General features: G+C 52.4%; 1 protein-coding gene and 1 pseudogene across 1 annotated transcript in view; one reads left to right on the top strand and one right to left on the bottom strand.

Annotated features, from left to right (window-relative positions):
• Positions 1-21,962, top strand: part of LRFN2 (leucine rich repeat and fibronectin type III domain containing 2) — a 40,304-nt gene that overhangs the window by 11,685 nt on the left and 6,657 nt on the right. The gene's annotated exons all lie outside the window — the stretch shown is intronic.
• On the bottom strand, positions 13,686-13,785 carry LOC115515122 (annotated as a pseudogene).

Genomic DNA, 21,962 nt, shown 5'->3' with positions numbered 1-21,962 from the left:
AGGGGCCCCAAACATGGGTTCTCATTATCTCCCCTCCCCTTCCTTCTCTGAGCCTCCGGCTTCCCATCTGCAGAATGGGAATAATACTAACCATCCTGCGTACCTCACTACGTGGTAGCGAAATGGAAGGAGATGTCAAGACGTGAACAAAGAGCATCTTCATAAAGCGCCAAGTGCTTCTAGTGGCGGAGATTGGACTACGATGGATTAATCAAATTCAAACTTGGAGAGTTTTTGTGTAACAGAATCCCAGAAGGAGGTAGTTCAAGGCTGGTATGGGAGCCCCCTGGCCTTCAAGGACTGAGGCTTCTTCTGTAGGTCAGTGGCATAATCCTTAACATGCGGCTCATGTCTCCTGTGCTCGGGGCCTCCCCGCCTGCCCAGCCCACAGGTAGAGCAGGCACCGCCTCCGAGAGATGTCCCAGGAGGACTGAGCCCCAATTGCCTACAGTGGTAACCTGCTTAGTGGAACCCCCTGTATGGACTTTCTTCCCCATTTCCTTACCACCGTGTCCTGGGCCCACCTCCCAGATAAACTACTCGAGTTCAAATCCTTATCTCCAGGTCTGCCTCTGGGAAACCAAAACTTAAACAAGCACCACCTCCTGGATGGGTCAGCCCCTGTAAAGAGGGTAAAGAGCCCCCCAGAACTCCCACCCAGTGACTCTGCTGAAGGCTGAGAAAGGTTGTCCTTTGTGAGGCACGTCGCCTCTCCAAACAAAATCAGGCCTCTGCCGGGAAGCTGGGAGAGGGGACAGGATGATGGGGAGGCTACAGCCGCTGCAAAGCTTTGGTGGTGAAAAGCTTTGGTGTCATTAACACCTCTTGGCACCTGTCCACTCAATCCCAGAACCCAGTAGCCAACATGTAGCTGAGGCCAGCCTGGGAAAGAAGATGATCCTGGCTGTTTTTCTGCCTCTTTGTGAGTGCTCTTTTTTCATCTCTGGAGACAGTGAGACAGAGAGAAACAAAGAGGGATGTCTTAGTTCTTGCCAATTAGGCCTATGGTCTGGCATGTGTGTGTGCGATGGGAGTGGGGCACCCTGTGGGTGACAGGAGGGCTCGGGACATGAAGTCAAATTAATGCCCATCATCCTCAAAGTCGCCAAGGTGGTGGGGGCGGGGGGCGAGTGGGCAGAGGCACATGAGCCACAGACTGCGGTGCGCCAGCCCAGGGTGAAGGCAGGGCCACGGAGACTTTGCAACGTGGACGAACGAGCTCATTTACTATTCACGAGGGAGAGCTACTTCTAGCTGGGGTGGGCTCCCGAGATGGGCTCCGACTCGTTCTCTGGCTGCGGGGCTGATGCTGTGGGTGGAAGTGCTGATCCAGATGTGGGAACTAACTTGCACTGCCTCGTAAAGGAGATAAGTGTTGGGAAATTGAACATCACAGGGAACTATTAAACACTTAACCTTGTAACATGGTAATTAGTTAGCGATGGTACCGAGTTAAGAGGCCTTTCAGTGTAGTAATTAGCCGCCTAAAAGGTTAAGATATAAACGAATGGCTTCGTGAACTTTATCCACTTGAGCTTTTTCATGAGCTAACTGAAGTGAATTCACTTGCCTGGGTCGGGAGGGTGTGTTCCGGGAGGGGGGCGGGGAGCTTCCGGGAACAGGTGGAGTGGAGTGTTGGGTGTATCCTAGAAAATAAGTGGAATTCGAGGCAAGAGGGTAAGGCAAGCTATTTTAGGTGGAACTAGTAAAGACAGATGCAGAGGCAAGACCTGGTCAAGGACCTACAAGGGCTGCTGGTGTATTAGTCAGCTGCTGCCACAGTAATGCTGCATGACAAAGAACCTCCAAATCTAGGCTGCTTACAGCCATTAACATTCATTTTCTTACTCCTGTGTCTGCAGGTTTGTTGGAGTTTGGCTGGTCTTGGCCAGCCTGGGCTGGGCTGGGCTGGGCTGGGCTGTGGTTTAGATCCTCCCTACATATCTCATTCTGGAGCCCAGCTAGGGGTGGGAGCGGTTCAGAGTATGTTCTTCATTCTTCTCACGATGAGAGCAGAAATGCAGGGAGGGCAAGCCCAACAGAAGAGCCACACGCCAAGCCGCTGGTGACACCACACGTACTAAATCCCATTGGCCGAAGCGAGTTACCTGGCCAAGCCCAAAGTCAAGGGGCAAGGCTTGTACTTCACCCACCATCAGGCCATGGCTAGGCTGGGATGAAACAGGACCGACAACTCAATCCAGCACGCATGGCCTGCCTCATGGAAGAGCCATCTCTGGGCAGGTTCTCAAACCTGAGCGTGCATCTGAGTCACCCGGCACATTTGTAGGCACCCAGATGCACGACCCGACTGGGTTTCTGACTCAGCTGGTCTGGAGCGGAGTCTGACAATCTGCTGTTGTAATACATTCTCCCAGAGTTGCCAATACTGTCGGCCTGGAGACCACACTTCAAGAAGATCCAGTCTAGGAAAATAATAGGAGGTTTGTTTAGAGAGGATCGGAGAGGTCAGCCTGTGGGTGGCCTTGAATGCCACACAAAATAGCTCTATGTACTGAACCCTTACTACCTTCCAGTTACTGTCCTAAAAACATTCTGTGTGTTCTCTTCGTTGGTACATTAACCCTGTGAGGTGTGGTATTGCCATCTGACAGATGAGGACTCTGAAACATGGTGGGTGATGTGACTGACAAGTCCCCACAGCTTGGGGCGGGGTGGGGGGGTGGAGATAGAACTTATCTATCTTGTCCTGTCCTGAATGTCAGCCTTTCACCTGTTGACAGTGGGGAGCCAGATCAAGTTCTAAGAGAAGGAATGACATGCAGTCGAGAAAAGTCTGGATTTGGAACTGGATGGTCTAGGCACAAACCACACTTTGATGGTCGATAGCTAGATTTTCATTTATTCAATCAACAAAAATTTATTGAGTTTTGGGGTAGACTCTGTCAAGACCCTAGGGCTAGAACAAGATAGGCAAAGTCCTTACATTCTTATGAGAGAGGGGGACAAAACATTTTATATGTGCACTAGGAAGACAAATAATTAGTATGAGGGGACACAGACTGAAGGGCTACTGTTGTATATGGGTGGCCAGGGATGGCCCCTGTAAGGAGTGACATTGGAAGAGAGACCTCAACGGGAGGAGAAAAACAGTCCAGCAAGGGAAATAGCATGGGCAAAGGCCCTGGGGTAGGAACAACTGGCCTTGTTGGAGGAGCAGCAAGGATTCTAGTGCATCTGGAGGAAGAGTGACAGTAAATGAGATTAGAGGACTGGACAGGGCTGGGTCCTGGAGGGCCTCACAGACTATGGTTAGGCCTTGGATTTTATGCTGAAAGAGATGGGAGCCACTGGGGTATTGAACGTGGGAGAGTGATGTGATTAAGAAAGAAGACCCCGGCTGCTAGGTGAAGAATAGACCTCAGGTGGTTAGGGGTGGAAGCAGGGAGACCAGTTACAAGATGGTTGCCGAGGTCTTCGCTATGTCTTGAGACCTTCCTGCTCCTTAAGGTTCACATCCAGAAAATGGGAGAAGCATCCCTTCTGTCTTTTGCCCTCGGGCTCTGTATGAGAGCAGAAGGAGATCAGGGTGTGGGCAAGGGAGTGAGTAGGAAAGACTCAGGCAGGGAAATCAGGTAGTGATTTTTCTGGCGGAATCCGTGGGCCTGCCTCTGCCTGGCTGGGGGACCAGCACAAGCCTGGAGTGGAGAGCGGTCCCGTCTCCCCCTGCAGAGCAGACATCTCACGCATCACTGTCCCAGCTCTGGGCTCAGCATCTCCCATCCCCCACCCTCTCCGCCCCCAACCCTCTCACTCTGATAGGGAGTAATTATTTATGTTCTTGTTTAATTAGCTCATTAGGCATGTGCTGCAGTATTTCTGATAATAAATCTCCTCCTCTAGTGGCTCTTAAGTGCATTTTCACTGGTGCCTGGCCGCGGCGATGGACGCTGCAGTTGCAGATGTGAGGGGAGCTGCTGGTTGGGGCTGGGTGACCCGCGTTCTGTCCCCTGGGGTGTGTGTGGACAGGTGGGGAGGCTGCCGAGGCCCTGGGCATGGAGACAGGATCTTGGAAGCTAAGGCGGTGGCAGCAGCCGGCACTGAAAGCCAGAGAGATATTTTTACCACCCGTCAAAATGCCACCATGTGTGAGCCAGTGCCAAGGGCTGCCTCCCAAGGCTGCTTTGCTCTCCTCCCCCAGCCTTTGATTGTCGCTCAAAGGAAGGTCTGAGTGAAACAGAGAGACTTTGAAAATTCCCGGGTTGGGTAGGCTGGTGCCCAGCAGTTCTTTCCCTCTGGCAGGGGCTGGAAGGAAGCTTCTGTCCTACAGCAAAAGTGAGTGGGTGGGAGTTGCCTTCCTAAGGCACAAGTGCCAGGATTTAGACCCAAACCCCACTCTCCCCCATTCTGTCTAGAGTCCCCTCCTTCACAGAAGATCAGAGGGCCTGGAATTCTACTGTTAGAGATGCATTTCTTTGTACTTAGCACAGGCAAAAGCCTGGGTGATGCTGACATGGCTTCCTCCGGGACTGGTCAACAGAGGATATGGGCATGATGGAGGGCACAGTGGAGGTCCCAGCAGCAGGAGGAGGCATGGGGTCAGGGTGGGGTCGTAAGGCAACCTCAGAGCCCAGTTCCGCTGCGTGGACATGTTGCCCAGGGCTCAAAAATGCCCAGAGAGAGGAAGGGGAAGCCAAGGTCTTGCGATCGGTCTAGCTATTTGTCTGTCACAACTCTCTTGGACTCTGTTCTTCTATCTTTAAATGAGTCTTGTTTTTGTTACCCTGACAGATTGAAAAAGGTTCGGAGTTAGAAAGGGATAGTTCAAGGTCATCCAGGCCAGGCCTCGCCTTTCTTCGTGAATCCTCATGAGGCCCACCCCTTCTCCACCCATCACCCCTGCCTCCCACCACACCCTTAGGATGTTACCTGGCCCCACAGGGGAAGAACTTCCACATAAGAGAAACTACCCCCTCCTTTTTTCCCCCAGGAGCCCAACTACTGTTGGGAGCTCTAGCTAAAAATGTTCCTATGACAGGCCCCCCAAATTCATCTGCCTCCACCTCCTGCCCTTACCTTCTGCCTTCACCCACATCAGGAATAATATGAATTCTTGTTTCAAAATATGTCCATGTGATGTTTGCAGATAATTCTCAGGGCTTGCCTGCCTAATGCCATTTTTGTTTCAGATTCAACATCCTTTTTTTTCCTGCCTTCTTCCGTTCTTGCGTTTCACCTTTAGACATTGAAGAGGTGTTTAGTTTATGCTTCTAATGTCAGGTCTGGGCCACTCACAGGACCCCCTTGCCCTCCTGCAATTCACATTTCCGAGGGAGGCAGACATTAAAGCACTTGGTACTTGAGGAGTAACTGATTCAGTTATTACAGTTGGGATAAGTGCTGTGCAAGCACATGTGAGAGAGTGTCCTGGGAAGGTCAGGGAAGTCTTCCTGGAGGAGGTGATTCAGAAGGTCAAATAGGAGCGCGGTCAATGAAGAGACACAGGAGGTGATTTAGGTCAAGGGCCGCCATGCTTGTCCCTGGAGCAGGAAGGGACCTGGGGTGTATTCTGTGCTGCGTCTCCTGCTCCCCTGCCTCGGAAGCGTGCCAGGTTGTGCCCTCCCTCTGCGTGTGTGGGGTCCAGTGGGCAGTGTGCTGGATGTGGCCTGGCCAGAGCAAAGTAGACTGAGGCAGCCCCTCCTGGGTTGGGGGTACCCCTCATCTGAAGGCGGCCTCGGCCCTTTCTGCTCCTATGGTCCAAGTCCCACCCAGACTGGAGGCCCCTAACATAGCTGCCCGTCTCACGTTGTTCTGAGACCACCACAGCCCCTCCTCCGTACGAGGCTCTTTCCAAGACAGAATGACACAGGGCTGTGTGGCAGCTTTGTGGGCACAACCAAGCATCCTGGGGTCCCAGGGCCTCTAGCTCAAACCTTCCTGATTCCTGATCTTCCATAAAATATATATATTTTTAATTTACTTGTCTCATTTTATGCGCTTTTGTGTGGCAACTCATCTTATATTGTTGGTTGGAAGTAAGTGGATTATAAATCACAAAACCAATGGATGGAAATTAGGTCAAAAGTGCCAAGTAAATGCAAGTGTTTTTTTTTCCTCCAGTAATGATGATGACAATAAGAGCCAACCTTTCTTTTTTTTAAATTTTTGAGAGAGAGAGAGAGAGAGAGAGAGAGAGCATGAGTGCGGGAGGGGCAGAGAGAGGGAGACACAGAATCCGAAGCAGGCTCCAGGCTCCGAGCTGTCAGCACAGAGCTCAATGTGGGGCTTGAACTCATGGACTTTGAGATCATGATCTGAGCTGAAGTCAGATGCTTAACCGACTGAACCACCCAGGCGCCCCAAGAGCCAACCTTTCTGAGAAAGTACTATGTGCTAGTTATGATTCTAGTGGCTACCATGTATTAGCTTATTTAATGTTTCCAATACATCGATGACCAAGGTACTGTTATTGTCTTATTTGTTTTTTTTTTCTTTTACAGATGAGAAAACTCAGGTGCTGAGAGTTTAAGTAGCTTTCCTGAGGTGTTCTGCCTGGGATTTGAACCCAGGCAGGCTGGCTCCAGGGTCTGGACCTCAATGCCTTAAAAATCTGCAGCTAGCTTGTGAGCGCTTGCTGTATGCTCCCCACTGTGCCAGGCATGTACGTCATGACCCGAGAGGCAGCCCTTACTAATATGCTCACTTCACAGGGTAGGAATCTCCAGGATCAGAGAGGGTAGGCAAGCTGTGTGAGGTCTCCCATCTTGGAAGTGGCAGAGCCAGAATCCAAACCCAGGCCTGCCATCCTCCAGAGAGTTCCTGACCGCTCTTCTTCCTCCCCAGACATGAATTAGGATGGAGAGGGGTGACATGGATGTCTTGGAGTTATAGGTAGTATGTTCAAAATTAGGGCATCTTGCTGGCTCAGTGGGTAGAGCATGTGACTCTTGGTCTCAGGGTCATGAGTTCAAGCCCCACGCTGGGGCTTTAAAGCTTGCTTTCTTCTTTCTTTCTTTCTTTCTTTCTTTCTTTCTTTCTTTCTATTTCTTTCATTCTTATTTCTTTCTTTCTATCTTTCTTTCTTTCTTCCTTTCTTTCCTTCTTCTTTCTTTCTTCTTTCTTTCTTTCTTTCTCTCTTTCTTTCTTTCTCCTTCCCTCTTTCTTTCTTTCTTTCTTTCCAGCTTACCGTAAATAAATAAATAAATAAATAAATAGAAAAACAGAGACCAGTGACCGCATTTCCCTTCTAGATCGCCCCCTTCCCAGCCACCTACTCTGTTAACAAACCCAGAACCATCAGCCCGCTCTCCCTCAGAACCACCACGAGGAGAAAGGGGAAGTGTGAGCCAGGCCAACACATCCCAGCCACCCAAACATGGGAAAGCAAGTGGGTGCCTTAGGGAGGGGTCTCAGCTGGGCAGGTGGCAGAACTTCCAGGCAGTGCCGGTGACGTCTCACAAACAAAACCATAGCTTCTGTGAAAGCAGAAGGAGGCCCGCAGAAAGGGCCTGGAGGATTCCGTGTGAGGCCTGCGAGCCGAGGCGTGTGTGCCTTCCGCCTCTTCTCCACACTGCAGAAAGTGATGGCCGGGCCCTGGGGCATTTTAATTTATGGCTTGCCGTTTGAACCGTGGCCGATCGGCCTCCCCATGGCTCCCTCCTCCCAGGACTGAAATGAAACGCGGGTCACGGGTTCAACCCTAGTGATGGGGTGTACTCAGGAGAGAGGGAGGAGATTTATGGCTTGGTCTCTACCCTTAATGAGCCATCATCCCCCAGAGCCACGGTGGCCACTGCCTTCCCGGCCGGGTGAAGCCCAGAACCAGTGCCAAGGGGCAGGCAGGGGTGCGGGGCTGGAGGATGGTGCCATGAATCTCTGACAGCCACGGGGCTCCCTGGCTCACGGACATCCGGTGGAGGGAGCAGCCAGTGGATCACAGTTGGGCTGTTGACCTTGAGTCTTAAGCAAAGTGAAGAATAAAAGGTCATATTTATTCCGTCAGAGCCACAGGAGCCATAAAATATCCGAATGTGAATCAAGACAGCGATAAATCACTCATCGTTCTTGGGAATTTGGCTGATCTGTCTTCTGGCCTCGTCACCCACTGGGCAAGCTGGGGAGCAGTGTGTTCAGAAACGGGGGGCTCCAGGGATCCCAAACAGTGCTCTCTCTGGAATGCAGAAGTGCCAAGAATCACTGAGACTCATGGGTTCCTAGAATGTAAGATGTCCCTCACTGCAAATACAACCTTCTTAAGAGGTCTTCCTGACCACCTCCCCACAGAGACAGAGTGTGAGCGGCGGAGTGACACAGAGGGGGAGACACAGAATCCGAAGCACACTCCAGGTGCTACACTGTCAGCACGGAGTCTGATACAGGGCTTGAACTCAGGAACCGTGAGATCATGACCTGAGCCGATGCTGGACGCTTAACTGAATGAGCCTCCCAGGCGTCCCTTACTTTCTTTTAACCCAATAGGCTTTTCCTTTTTGCCATAGCATGGTCCACTTTATAACATATTCATTTGCCAATTATGTTTATTATTTATTTTCTGCCCTCACGCTGCCCAGAATGTCAACTCCGCGAGGCAGGGACTTGTATCCCCAGTGCTGTATCCCCACTGCCTCCAGCAGCGCTGGCATATAACAGGTGCTCCGCAGACATTTCTTGGATGAATGGACCAGCCTGAAAAGACTGATCTAACCGTAACCCTTCTCTGTGCCCAGGAAGACCAGAGTCCCATCTGGGACACAGGACTTGCCCCGGGTCATACTGGACTTAGGGGTTGCAGGACTGGAAAAAGAATCCAGGAATCCAACTCCTGGGCCAGAGATGGGGTTCCGCGTGGTCTGAACTGCACTCACACCCATCAGAGGACGTGCTTGCGCGCCACATTCTGCTAACTACCTATAAGGTCGGGAGCTGGCAGTCCAGGGTGGGCAGGCTGGGGCTTCCTTGCTTCCTGTCTTGATTTTTTAAAAAAAGCAGGAAGTGGGGGGGGGGGGCGGGGGGGGCTCAGTCAGTTGAGCATCTGATTCCCACTCAGGTCATGATCTCGCGGTTCGTTAGTTTGAGCCCTGAATGGGGCTCTGTGCTGGCAGTGCAGAGCCTGCTTGGGATTCTCTCTCTTTCTCTCTCTCTGCCCCTCCCCCACTTGTGCATGCATGTGCTCTCTCTCTCTCTCTCTCAGATAAATAAATAAACTTAAAAAAAAGGTGATGAATATACTGATAACTGACTTCCTAACCCAGAGGGGGTCCGATAATATGGGTTCCATGGGTGTGGGAGGTCAGGGAACTCTTACAAGGTGGCTGGGTGTACAGTAAGAGGTGTTTAGGGAGCACCTTCGCCTGGTGGCCGCCACCGTGCCGGCTCCTTCGCCTGGATCGCTCGTTGCATTCTGACTCCGCGCCGTGAAGGAGTATAATAATAATAGCCAACATGCACTGAACTATGCGCCAAGTCCTGTTCTCAGTGCTTTTAGGTATTCATTCATTTAATCTGCCCGACAGCCCTATGAAGTGGAGAGCTTTCTATTATCGTCCCTACGTTACAAATGAGAAACCGGAGGCAAATATGCCAGGATATAAATGCTTCCATTCTGGGTGCTTGGGAGGCATCAGTGAACAAAACAACACAAGATCCTTGTCCTCCTGGGGGAAGCGGGCAACGAACACAAGTACACAAGTTCATTATATAGGTAGGGGGAGGCAACGCGTGCTGTGCAGGCAGAGCAGAGCAGGGTAAGGGGCTGGCGGCAGTGGCCGAGTTGCAGTCTTAGGGCAGCCGGAGCAGGCCTCCCTGGCAGAGGCTTGAAGGAGGTGAGCCAAGCGGAGGTCTGCAGGAAGTGAGTTCCAGGCAGAGGGAACAGCCAGGGCCAGACCGCCAGGCCAGAGCACCTCTGAGGAGCAGTGAGGCGCCTGGGTGGCTGCAGTGGGGGAGTGAGGGGCAGAGTCCAGGAGATGGGGCAGGAAGGGAGCGGGGTCAGATGACGGGAGCCTTACAGGCCCCCTCAAGGACACCGTCTCAAATGCTCTGACTCATTCAAGGGGTCGCCTCACTTCAAAGCTCACAGGTGGGGCGCCTGCGTGGTTCAGTTAGGTAAGACTCTGACTTCGGCTCAGGTCACGATCTCACAGCTCATGAGTTCGAGCCCCGCATCGGGCTGTGTGCTGACAGCTCAGAGCCTGGAGCCTGCTTCGCATTCTGTGTCTCCCGCTCTCTCTGCCCCTTTCCTTCTCTCTCTCTTTCTCAAAAATAAATAAATAAATGCTCACATGTGCTCACAGGCTCAAGCTAGCACCCTCCTCTCCTCTCTGCTCACACACTGAGGGTGCTTCCACACTGGCCAGTGGACACACACTCACACACACACTGGCCAACAGACACACACTTACACGGCTACCCCTCCCCGCAGAGCTCCCCAGAGCTTCATTTTCCATCCTACCTGTATGTGTGGAAGAAGGACAGGAGGGGTCCTCATCAGCCTTGCCCCATCGGCAGCCCAGCCTGGCCTCTCCACAGCTGGACCAGGTGAGGGAGGAAGGCAAGCCAGTTCCTGGACCTTCAGACCCATACACCCCAACAAACAGTGCTGGAGAGACTCCCAGAAAATTACAGACGGAAGTCTGTGATGTACTCACACCCGATTGACTCACGTGATTACTCCCATATGAGATCGCAGACCCACATGGCCATCCTGCAGGGACACCAAAGTGCATTTAGTGGCTCTGTTCTGTGCTCATTGTCGGCACAGGAGCTGCTGTCCCAGGCCCGGGGAGGGGTGGGGACGGAGAAGGTAATAATACTGCTGCTTTTAGGGGCACCTGGGTGGCTCAGTTGGTTGGGCATCCGACTCTTGATTTTGGCTCAGGTCATGATCTCACGATGGGTGGGATTGAGGCCTGCCTCAGGCTCTGCACTGATTGTGCAGAGCCTGCTTGGAATTCTCTCCCTCTCTCTCTCTGCCCCTCCTCCACTCGCTTGTGCTCTCTGTCTCTCTTTCTCAAAATAAATAAACTTAAAAAAATAAATACTGCTGCTTTTAGGTAATCCCAGTTAGAACCAGGACGGGGCACCTCTAGACCAGGCCGGCCTCACCTGAGAGCTTCTGGCTAATGAATAAATTCCACAGTAAGGTTCATCTTCTCAGCGCCGAGACCCTGGCCCCCAAGATGACCTACCGGTGCCCCCAGACAGTTCACCTTCTGCCACTACAAGAGCTCCTGCCTGGAGATGGGTTAGGTGGTGTTAGTGTTCTCTATGAAAAAGATGTTGCTGCTGCCAAAGATCAGTAGACAGACAGACAGACAGGGAGAGATGATAGACATGATAAAGTAGGTAAGCGCTCACTATATTTATACATGATGTAGTGAGTACATATTGCATGCCAGTGTTTTGCACATACTATTTCTAATCCTTTTGTGGCTCTGCAAATTAGATTTGCAAACTGCCTTTATGAGCAAGAAGCCTGACGTTCTGGGAAGTGAAGTAACAGGAGTAAAGATTAGGCGCCCAGTACGTCGGGAGTCAGAAGTCGAGCTCACGGCCCGGGTCACTCCCGTGCCAAATCCTCTGTGCGCTCATGGTTGGGAATGCAGTGCCCGAGCTCCCACCCCTCTTTGCTGGCCATACCCCACCCGCCCTCCTCCTGCTCCGCCTGGCTCCGGTCACCCTCTTCTGGTGATATTCTTGTAGAGTTCTAGAATGTCAGAATTGGACATTGAAGCGCAGAGAAGAAAAGTGCCTTGCCCAAGGCCCCACAGCAAGTCCATGGCAAAGCCAGGGTTAGAGCCTTGTCCACGCAGTCTGGACCTGAGGCTATTTGATGGCGGGGGACAGCTCTGTTCCCCCACCCCGCCTCCCACTCGGCTGCGCAGAGTAGCCTCCGCACTGCGTCAAGATCTGACTCCAGAGGTCATTCTCTCCCTACCCCTGTTTAATTCCTTCCCGGCCAGCCTGCTTGTGAGAGGCAGAGGTGTCCGGGGGAGGATCAGCAGAAACACAGCCGGGAGAAGTGCTGAGCGGGCTCCCTCCACCCACCGGCTGGAAAGGACATCTCTCTGCAGGACGAGGCCGCAGCAGAATGATGCCTGGCCAGCCAGGTGTCTGGCACGCCACTTGGTCATGGGGTCCGGCTTCCAGGCACGCAGCTCAGAGCAGCCCTTAAGGAAACACCAGAGAGTCTCCAGATCACTGATTCGTGCACCGGTGCTGAGTGTCCCTGTTATAAAAAACACCACCTCATATCCGTGACCACCTTACCACTTAACATGCTGCGTCCGAGGAGACACGTCTTTCTAGGTTTTCCCAACAGTCCAGTTGCAGTAGTATCGTTCCCATGTGACAGACAAGAAAGCGGAGATTCTCAGGAGCGAGACCTCCTCGTTCCCGGTGGCTCAGCTAGCCGACGGCGAGGCCAGAAACGGAACCTGATCTTCAGACGGCAAATCCGAGCATTTTTATTACACACACGTGTTCCAAGCACTGTACCCAGTACTGAGCAAATATTGTATTTAATTTTCACAAAGATATCGTACGATCGCTATTATTAACCCATTTTGCAAGCAAGAAAACCGAGTGCGGTTCGGAGATGTGCTGTGAAGAGGCGTACGTACATTGCATGGCCACTGAGCTTTCTTTCTTCCACATAGCACAGGTTCGACCTCGGGATTGATACAGTTCCCTTCCTCGGGGAGCTTCTCATCTGACACAGAGAGGGGATTATTACTGGGGGGAAAGGCAGGACCCCAGAACTCACCCATGAAATAACTGAGGGTTTCACATCATCTTGATTTCTTCTATCAAGGGTCAGCGTTGACTTCAGCACTGTCATCGAAACAAAACCTCGTGTTTACTGTTCAGGCATCCTGCCCAGCACCGAACACACTTTACCTCATTTAATCCTGACAATATTCCTACCAAGCAGGTACTCACATTCCTATTTAACCCAGGCAGAGGGGGTCACACAGTCTGCCTAGAGTCACACAGCGAATCAGTGGCAGAGCGGGACTTGAACCCACGCCCAACTGACCCCACAGCAGATACTGTGGACCACTGTGTGTTTCCTTCCACAACCCCTTTCACACATCTGGTTGAGGCCAGGTTCTGTTCTGGAACTTCCCTGTTCTTCCACCATTAGGACGGATACAGAAGTGCCAACAGATGGCCCCAGGCCCCTCTCCCCAAAATGCCACCCACCATCCCTGATCTGTCAGGGCAACCAAGCCCGTGGACACTGGAGCCAAGACAGCCCTGCAGACGGTGACTGTCCCCCCGAGTGTGTGTCAGCCATACTGACATGGCAACTATATTTCCGACAACCCTCTCCCTCCTACCCTCCTGGCAGAATTTGCTTTGTGATGGCATTTTGCAGGGGGAAGGGGGGCGGGGCACTGATTTTATTGTGCCAAAATATGGGTAACGTGAAATTGACTATTTTAGCCATTTTCAGCGTGCAGTTCGGTGGCACGAAATGCATCCACACCTGTGCTGCCGCCGCCCATCCCCCAACTTTCCGTATTCCGGACCGTAACTCCACATCCATCAAACACCAGCTCCCCTTTCCCTTCCCCCCAGCCACTCTTCTACTTCTTGTCTCCCCCCACTCTCAGAACTTCGTATAAGTGGAATTGTGCCATTTTGGTCCTTTTGTATCTGGCTTATTGCCCTGAGCGGAATGTCCTCAAGGTTCACTTACGGTGTAGCGTGGGGCAGAATTTCAGAAAGATATGGAATGCGTCATGAATTTTTGCGTCATCCTTGTGCAAGGGCTTCACTAATCTGTGTATCATTCCAACTTTAGTATACATGCAGCTGAAGCAAGTACTGTGATAACATTTTTTAAATGTTTATTTATTTTTGAGAGAGAGAGAGACAGAGCGTGAGCAGGGGAAGGGCAGAGACAGAGAGGGAGACACAGAATCTGAAGCAGGCTCCAGGTTCTGAGCTGTCAGCACAGAGCCCAACGCAGGGCTTGAACCCACAAACCAGGAGATCATGACCTGAGCTGAAGTCAGACGCTTAACCAACTGAGCCAGCCACCCAGGTGCCCCGCTGTGATAACATTTTTAAGAAGGCTGGTGCCACAGGTGACTTTGCCGCTGGGTGGTGCCACCGTGAAATTATGGATCTGCCAATGCGGGGAACTGTCTGATCAGGGACATCACTGGGTGGCACTGACCTGGGTCTGCCAGTTAGCTTTTCCGGTGCATTTTGGACGCAGCTGGTGGGGAATCTTCGGTTTGAACACTCCTGTGTTTACAGCGAAGTGTAATTGGTCTGACACCTTCTGCGTTTTTTCTGTAAGTGATGAATTGTTAGTGAGCAAGCTTTCTCAGCTCCTCAAGGAGATGAAAGGCAACTATCATCGTCATCTTCACGGGGGTAACCAGCCGCCCTGGGAGGGGGTGGCCATGCTTATCTCCACTGCATTTCATTTTTCATACCCACACAGGAGGTTGTCCTGCTATCCTCATTTCACACATGAGCAAAGAGGTTCGGAAGGGGAAAGTGATCCGGAGTCCCACGGTTGGGGGCAGAACCGGCCCTCAAAGAGAGATTTCTTTCTGATTCCGAAACCCACGCTTTTTCCTCTGAGACATGCCAACCCAGTCCTTGCGGGCTGGGAGCGAAGGACAAGTAAATACAGGGAGAAGTTCCCCATCCACAGAGACTTGGATCAAGAAAGATGGAGAGAAAGTTAAAGACCCAGAGAGAGAGGCCCGACATGGGCGGGAGAGCTTGCTGGGTCGGCTGCGGTGGTAGAAACAAGTCTGCAATGGTAGAAACGCTGCTTCCAGGGAACAGAATGGAACAACATGGCTTAATAGCAGCCTGGGGGAAATCACAGAGCGTTTCCATTGACCGTGCGGAGCCACGGATGGGATGCAGCTTCCAGAAACTCTGATGCAATCTTGGGTGGGAATGGGAAGGGGCTCAAGAGAAGTAGGATGTCCCACTGGGGGAAGGTGGGGTCTGACTCCGTTCTCTGTGCTCAGACCGCCCCAGAGAGAAGGGCCAAACCCACCCTGGCATGCTACTGAAGGGGAGCAGCCGGGTTGTACGTGGAACCCGGGGCCCTGAGGAAATTGCAAGGAATGGGAATGTTAATTCTGCAGAGGCAAAAAGCTCAGCGTGGGATGGGAGAGCAAAGCCCAGTTTGAGGAGCACTGATGTGTCCACACAAAATAAATAAATAACGCCTTGTTCTGAGTGTTCCCGGGGGGTGGCTTGGGGCCCATAGGAAGAAGGCCCAACGTGGGCCAGGACTCTCCTCCACTCAGGGTTGTGAGAAGCTGCAGGGGCTGCCTGGCCTGCCCCTGCTGAGTGGCGAGCACAGTGCTGATAGCCAGAACAGTCTGTTGCAGAGGGACCCATGCCCCTCTCCAGCAGCGCTCCTGAGGTCTGTGTGTGAAGACGGCAGGAGAGGCTGGAAAGACCAGCAGACGTGGGTGAGTCACCAAGCTGGGCCAGCGGCCACACGGAGACAGACCATCAGGTCTCAGATGGCTGCCTCTGAGCTGGGCTGCATGCTGCCTAGCTGGCCGGAACTTGATCTCTCCGTCCCCATTGAGACCAGATGACTCCTCAGGTACCAACTAGCGTACGCTGAGTGCTCGCTATGGACCCGGCACTGGTCAGAGCACAGGTGCTGACTCTTTAGTCCTCACAGCAACCCTGTTGAACTGTAAACCTCCCTCTTTATGGAGAGGTTGAGCGGCTTGCCCAAGGTCACATAGTTGGTAAGTGATGGTGCTTGGCTTTGAACCCTGATGACCCAGTAATCAGCACTTTAACCCCTCCAAGAGGAAGAGCACCATGGAGCAGGGCCAGCCTCCCCCAGTGACAGCCAAACCTGGGGCCTGGCGATTTCCCATACCATGACAGGCAGCCAGATCTGCCACACTTCCCGAGTCAGAGAGCAAAGGAAGGGTCTCCCCCGGGTCAGACCCTCACCTGTCACCAGGTAAGCCCTTCCTCTGGGGAGGGGAGCGAAGAGGCAGCCTACTGGAGCTTGGCTCACTTTGGCCTGATTTCCAGCCATCTCTGCAATCACTCAGCCAGGGTTTAACTAACACTTGTCACCACCTGTCTTCTGGAAAACACTCTTGGAGTCACGTGGTGGGTGGGGGCACATGTCCTGCAGTGAGTGTTGCAGGCACGATGCCTCCCTGCCGACCTAGCCAGGACCCAGGCACAGCCCAGGTCTGCAGCTTCCTAGCTTGTGTGAGGTTTGTTAGGCACAAATCCCCGAGGCCTGCATTTCCACCGTCAGAGATACGTTTCTTTTGGTTCAGCATCACCAACTCCTTTATATAACAATCCCTCAAGAGGAGCTTACTCTGTGCCAGACACCGACCTAGGTTCTTTGTGAATCATGACTCGTTAAACCTTATAGCAACCCTATAAAGCAGAGCTTATAAATGCCCCATTTTACAGAAATGGGGTATTTTTAGGAAACTAAGGCACAGACAGGTTAAGAAATTGCCCACGGTAAGTTATCACAGCTGGGAAACGGCCGAGCCAGCATTTGAACCCAGCAGGCTGGCTCCAGGGTCTGCTCATCACCACTGCCCTCGGCTGCCTCTGAAGCTTCTCTTTCTTTCTAATGGTAGGTATTCCTGGGAGGGGTGACATCTATCGTCGGGATTGGATTTATCAGGGATTTTTCTTAATAGAGACTTATGCAACAGAACTGTAACTAACAGGCGGAAAGTGGAAAAACAGGAACAACGATGTAGAAACAGAGGACCAGCGCGGGGGGGGGCTCAAACTTCAGTTTGGCGAGGCAAGGGCAAAGAGAGCACTCTGGGAGCACACGAGCTTGCCCGGCCCAGGAAAACCCCAGAAGGATCCCAGTAAACCCTGAGGTCAGAGGAGTCAAGAAAAACTGGAAAAACCAGAAAGAAGGGATGAAGCTTTCCAAAGTCACCGAGAGAGCTTGTGGGGAGAAAGAGAAACACAGGCATTCTATTGAAACCTTTAGGAGTGGCCTCTGAACCGGACAGCGTTCCCTGGGCTGGCCCCATCCGTTTGGGGTACCAGGGCTCATGCAGGAAAGCACCTGTCTCCTGCTGGAGCACGTAACAAAGCTGTCCAGCATGCTCTGGAAGAGCCGCATCCTACTGCCCTGTCCGGTGTGGCAGCCTCTAGCCACATGTGACTAGCGTGACTGGGGACCTGAATTTTTTTGTCTGATTCCATTTTAACTAATTTGAAGTTACATTTAAATAGCCACATGTAGCTACTCTTTGGTGGTGCAAATATAGAACATGCATTTCCTTCACCTGCCCAACAAATGTTTTTAAGGGCTGACTTTGTGCCAAGTGTTGTTCTAAAGGCTGGGGAAATATCAGTGAACAAAAGAGGCAGAAAAAAAAAAAAAAAAACCCTGGTCTCCAGAAGGAGAGCTGAGATTCTACTGGAAGGAGAGAAAAGATAATTAAGAAAAAGCGTAGGAAGGGGCGCCTGGGTGACTCAGCTGGTTAGGTATATGACTCTTGATTTCGGCTCAGGTCATGATTTCATGGTTTGTGAGCTCGAGCCCCACGTTGGGCTCTGCACTGACAGTGTGGAGCCTGCTTGGGATTCTCTGTCTCTCTCTCTCTCTCTCTCTCTCTGCCCCTCCCCCACTGATGCGTGCTTTCTCTGTCTCTCAAAATAAATGAACATTAAAAAATAGTAAGCATAGTAAGTAAGCCAGTGACAGCATCTTTCTCTCAGGCAATAAAAGTGGACTGGGGTAAAAATGGAGCAGAGTAAGGGGCATGGGGGACCCAAGATAGAGGCGAGGGAGAGCCTGTGGTGTTAAATGGGTGATCAGAGAAGGTAACATTGGAGCAGAATTGAAGGAGGTGAGGTAGTGGGCATATGGACACCTGGCGGAAGAGCACTGAGGTAAGGTCAATGGCCAGTGCAAAGGCCCTGAGGCAGGAGCACCTTTGGCAGGTTTGAGGAATAGCAGGGAGGCCAGGCCCTGGTGCAGAGTGATCAGGGTGAGTAGGAAGAGAGGAAATAAGAGAGGAGATGTGCAGATCACATGGGACCTGTGGGCCATGCCAGGACTTTGACACATGAGACAGGCCTCACTGGGGGCATTGAGCAGAGGAAGGACTTGATCTGACTGGCTTGTAACAAGATCCTCTGGCTGCTGTCTCAGAAGACGCAGGGGGAGGAGAGCCAGAGAGTTCACCCAGAGGCCAAATAAACAAGGGCTTTGATCCCCAACCCTGCCTGCTCTCCCAAGGGTGGTGGGAATGGGTAGCGGGGTGGGGGGGGTGGGGAGCTTTGCCTCAGAACCTCAGTAATCTTGAATGTGGCTTCTTTACTTGCGGAGGGCCTCAGGGCACCCGGAGGGGGTGGGGGGCCTGTGTTCTCAGCAGTGGCAAAGGCAGAAAGGCAGAGACAGAGCCTGGTCCCTGGCCCCTGGCCCTTGTCAGAAGTTGGTAAGAGGCTTCTGATTCTTGGAGCCCTCACCCAGTCACGCCAGCTCCATGATAATCCCATTCTAAAGAGTGGGCATGTGCCTTCCCCTGCTATCACTCAGGGCCAGGCATTTAGGGAAGACCGGTGTCTGGCATGAGACACCAGAAGAAGGGTGGCCACCACTTGCATCGGTACTTCCAGTAAATTCTCTGTAACTATTCTCTGATCCCTAGACCAGAAACAACAAATCTGAGACACAGATCCTTCCTGCCCCATGCCACTCTGTCCCACAGAATTTGAACACAGCCTCAGAATCCTTCTCGACCCCGGCACTCAGCCAACACTCGGGATTGGAACACAGCACTGAACATATTTGCAAGCCTTCCAGAACCTCGCTCCTGGCTACTACTTTGATGACCCTATTTCCTGTCACTCTTCCCTCCTACCACTCTATTACAGCCATGCCAGCTTCCTCACTGTTCCCGCCTCAGGGCCTTTGTACTGGCAGCTCCCTCTGTGAGGAAACTGCCCACAGATACCCACATGGCTCCCTCACAGTCTTCAGACCTTACAGGAGCATAAGGAAGCAGCCAGACAACCCTCATCCCTCCCTGAAATCCCACCTCCACCTCTAATTAGCTGTGCAACCTCCGGGCAATTCAGTTACCTTCTCTAAAATGGGAGCATAATTGTGAAAGGAACTTCTCAGGGCTATCATGAGCATTACTATCATGAAGTAATGTGAGAGCGCTGAGTTCAAGCCTTGGCTAGGTACACATGTTCCCTCTGTGAGACCTGGGGCAAGTCACTTCTCTGCACTTCAATTTATTTATCTGTACATGGAGGATAATAATAGTACACCTCCCTCCCAGAGTTGCCATTAGAATTAAATCAGTTAACGTATGTAGCATACTCAGAACAGTGTTTGACATACGGCGAGTGTTCGATAAATATAAGCTGTCGTGGTAGCAATACACGATTTTTTTTTATTATTGCTGTCAGTTAGCCTGACTCTTAAGACTCACTTCCTGCCAAAGTCGGATTCTGCACAGTCCCGTTCAAGGTAATTCAGTATAGGGAGGCTCATGCTCCATGGTCTGACGACCTGGGCTTACAGCACTGGCTCAGCCATTTTCCGGCGGTGTGCACTTGAGCAGGTGACCCGTATGCCTGAGCCTCAGTCTCTTCGTCTGTAACATGGGGATAATTATTCCCACCGAGAGTGCCCGTACACGGAATCAAAGAGACCGTGCCTGTCAAGTGCCCAGCACGTGGTAGGTACTCCATAAGTTGTATGCAGGATAGAAGCGGCCCGGTCTCCTTTCCACCTTGCGGTTTGTGCAGGATGCAAACAGGCCCCTTTGGGGGCTTGCGGAAAGAAGGGGAGGCTGGGGAGCGGGGACGCTTGCCTCGGTTTAATGAGGCTCTTTCATGTGCCCCGAGATCTCGCAGCCGGCCAGAGAGGTTGGCAGGCTGGCGCTTCTCTGAAGAGCCGGGTAATGAGGGTGCAGAGCCGGGGAAGTGGAGTAAGGCAGCTTGACGTGGCTTCTCCAAATTAGTGCTGGGGCTCAGCGGGCAGCCGTGGTGCATCACGGACAAGGGGACATGCACCTGCAAAGAAGTGGTGCTGGGGGAGCTGAGGGGCTGGGGGCTGGAGATAAAAAGAGGTGCATTTGCTGACAACTCCAAGAAAGCAGAGATTGTGTTTCTTGCGTCGATACCAGCACCAGTGTCTTCCTCTTCCACACATACACACTCAGCCCTCTGGGCCGTCACCCATGTACGCGGGTAGCAAGCCCCCCAGGCCCTCCCTGTCCCATCTGCAGAGTCTGCACTAGTCAGGAGAGCCTAAGGCTGCTGCAAATGGCTGCAAACACAGAAAGCCTCAAATGCAATCAAAGTTGATGTCTCGCTCTCCTGAGAGTCTAGGGCGGTAAACCGGGTTAGTCAGGAGGCCTTCTTCACCTGGAGATGCGGGCAGCGGCTTCCACCACCCCTCGGGCCTTGCTGTCAGCCGCCTGGTCAGGTCGGGTCACCACACCCCGAGTCTGGCCGCAGAAAGGAAAGAGAGCGCGGGGCAGGCAGTCCCTCTCGTTTAAGGCCTGGTTCGGGGCGGGAAACACATACTGTTTGCCAGAATGTACCACTTGGAATCCCCTAACTGCAAGGGAGACAGGGGAATGTAGTCCGGAGCGAGCCCAGGGAGGAGGGAGTGGGTCTGGTAGTCGCTCGCAGGCTTTGCGCTGGGCCCAGGCAGAGACTCAGCGTGTCTCCCATTTGTTCCCAGATGCCCCCAGTGCCCTTAACGGGAGCAGTTAGGAAAGAGCAGGCCTGATCTGCAAGTGACTCTGGGAGAGGTCACACGGGAGTCACCTCAGAAGTGTCAAGGGACATGCAAGAGTGTCTGAAGGGGGTGAGGCCTGGGCCGCAGAGGGGCAGAGCAGTGACTAACATTGCCTGGGACCAGAACCCTTTACGTACTATATATATGTGAACACCTACACACACACACACACACACACACACACACACACTCAGCTCTCAGATGGTACTGAGACACACAGACGTGTTCCACACACTTTGTTTCATACACGCACACACGTGCCCGCACTGACACACCCATACAGATCCCTAAAGGTTGCCAGGAGGCCACGCGGTGAGCCTCAAGGCTATAGAAAAATGCCTCTCTGGAAAGACCTCCACAGGACCAGCCGGTGTCTGAGAGTCACCATTAGCCAGCCGTCATATTTAAATAAGATTCGCTCGCGTTTGTCTAGACCTTAACATTTAACATAGCGCTCTTTCATTCACTCAACCGTAGGGTAAATATTTACTCAGCAGTGACTCTGGGCCAGATACCATGATCGACAGTGGGGATAGAAGTGAGTAAGACATAAGACGTGGCCCCTGGCCTCAAGGGAGCCAGGGAAGAGCTCTAAGGGAGGAATACAGGGAGGGTGCTGGGAGAGGAGGGCAGGGGCAGCTCTTGGTGGGGGGGGAGGGGGGTCAGACATGACGTCTGGGTCAGGCCTCAAGGGCCGTGGTCACCAGGTGGAGAATGATAGGCGATTTCCAGGAAGAGGGGCTTGCTAGAAGAAGGGGTCAAGGCAGCTTATGTGGGGAGTGGGGAGTCACTCAGAGAAAGTGGCAAAGTGCTTCCCAAAGCTGGAGTTTCCACGAGGTTAGGCCAAGATGTGCTGCCGCCGCCGGCAGGAAGCCATGATGGTCTTTTCCCAAAGTGCAAGGGGAAAATGATAACAGGCAGAACATTCTCATCATGGAAAGGTTACCTCCTGTGCCACGTAGGATTCAGTCAGGATTTATTGAGAAGAATAAAGCACGCTTTAGATCTAAGAGGGAATTCAGTACAGGGGTTGGGCTACACAGGGGTTGGAATTGCTGGGGAGGGGTGTCAACAACAGGGCACAGTGAGGCACCCAGGGATTGGCTACAGCTACTACCACCCATCCACCCCCACCCAGTGGTGGGAAGCACTGGAGACGGAATGACCAGAACCTGAGATCCAAATCTATCTGGCATGAACCAGAACCCCAGGAGCTGGGATCACAGAGCAG

Source organism: Lynx canadensis, chromosome B2 (assembly GCF_007474595.2).
Source record: "Lynx canadensis isolate LIC74 chromosome B2, mLynCan4.pri.v2, whole genome shotgun sequence".
In the NCBI taxonomy this organism is placed as follows: domain Eukaryota; kingdom Metazoa; phylum Chordata; class Mammalia; order Carnivora; family Felidae; genus Lynx; species Lynx canadensis.
Note: the sequence above shows the minus strand (reverse complement) of the source record. Positions and strands in the feature narration are given on the sequence as shown.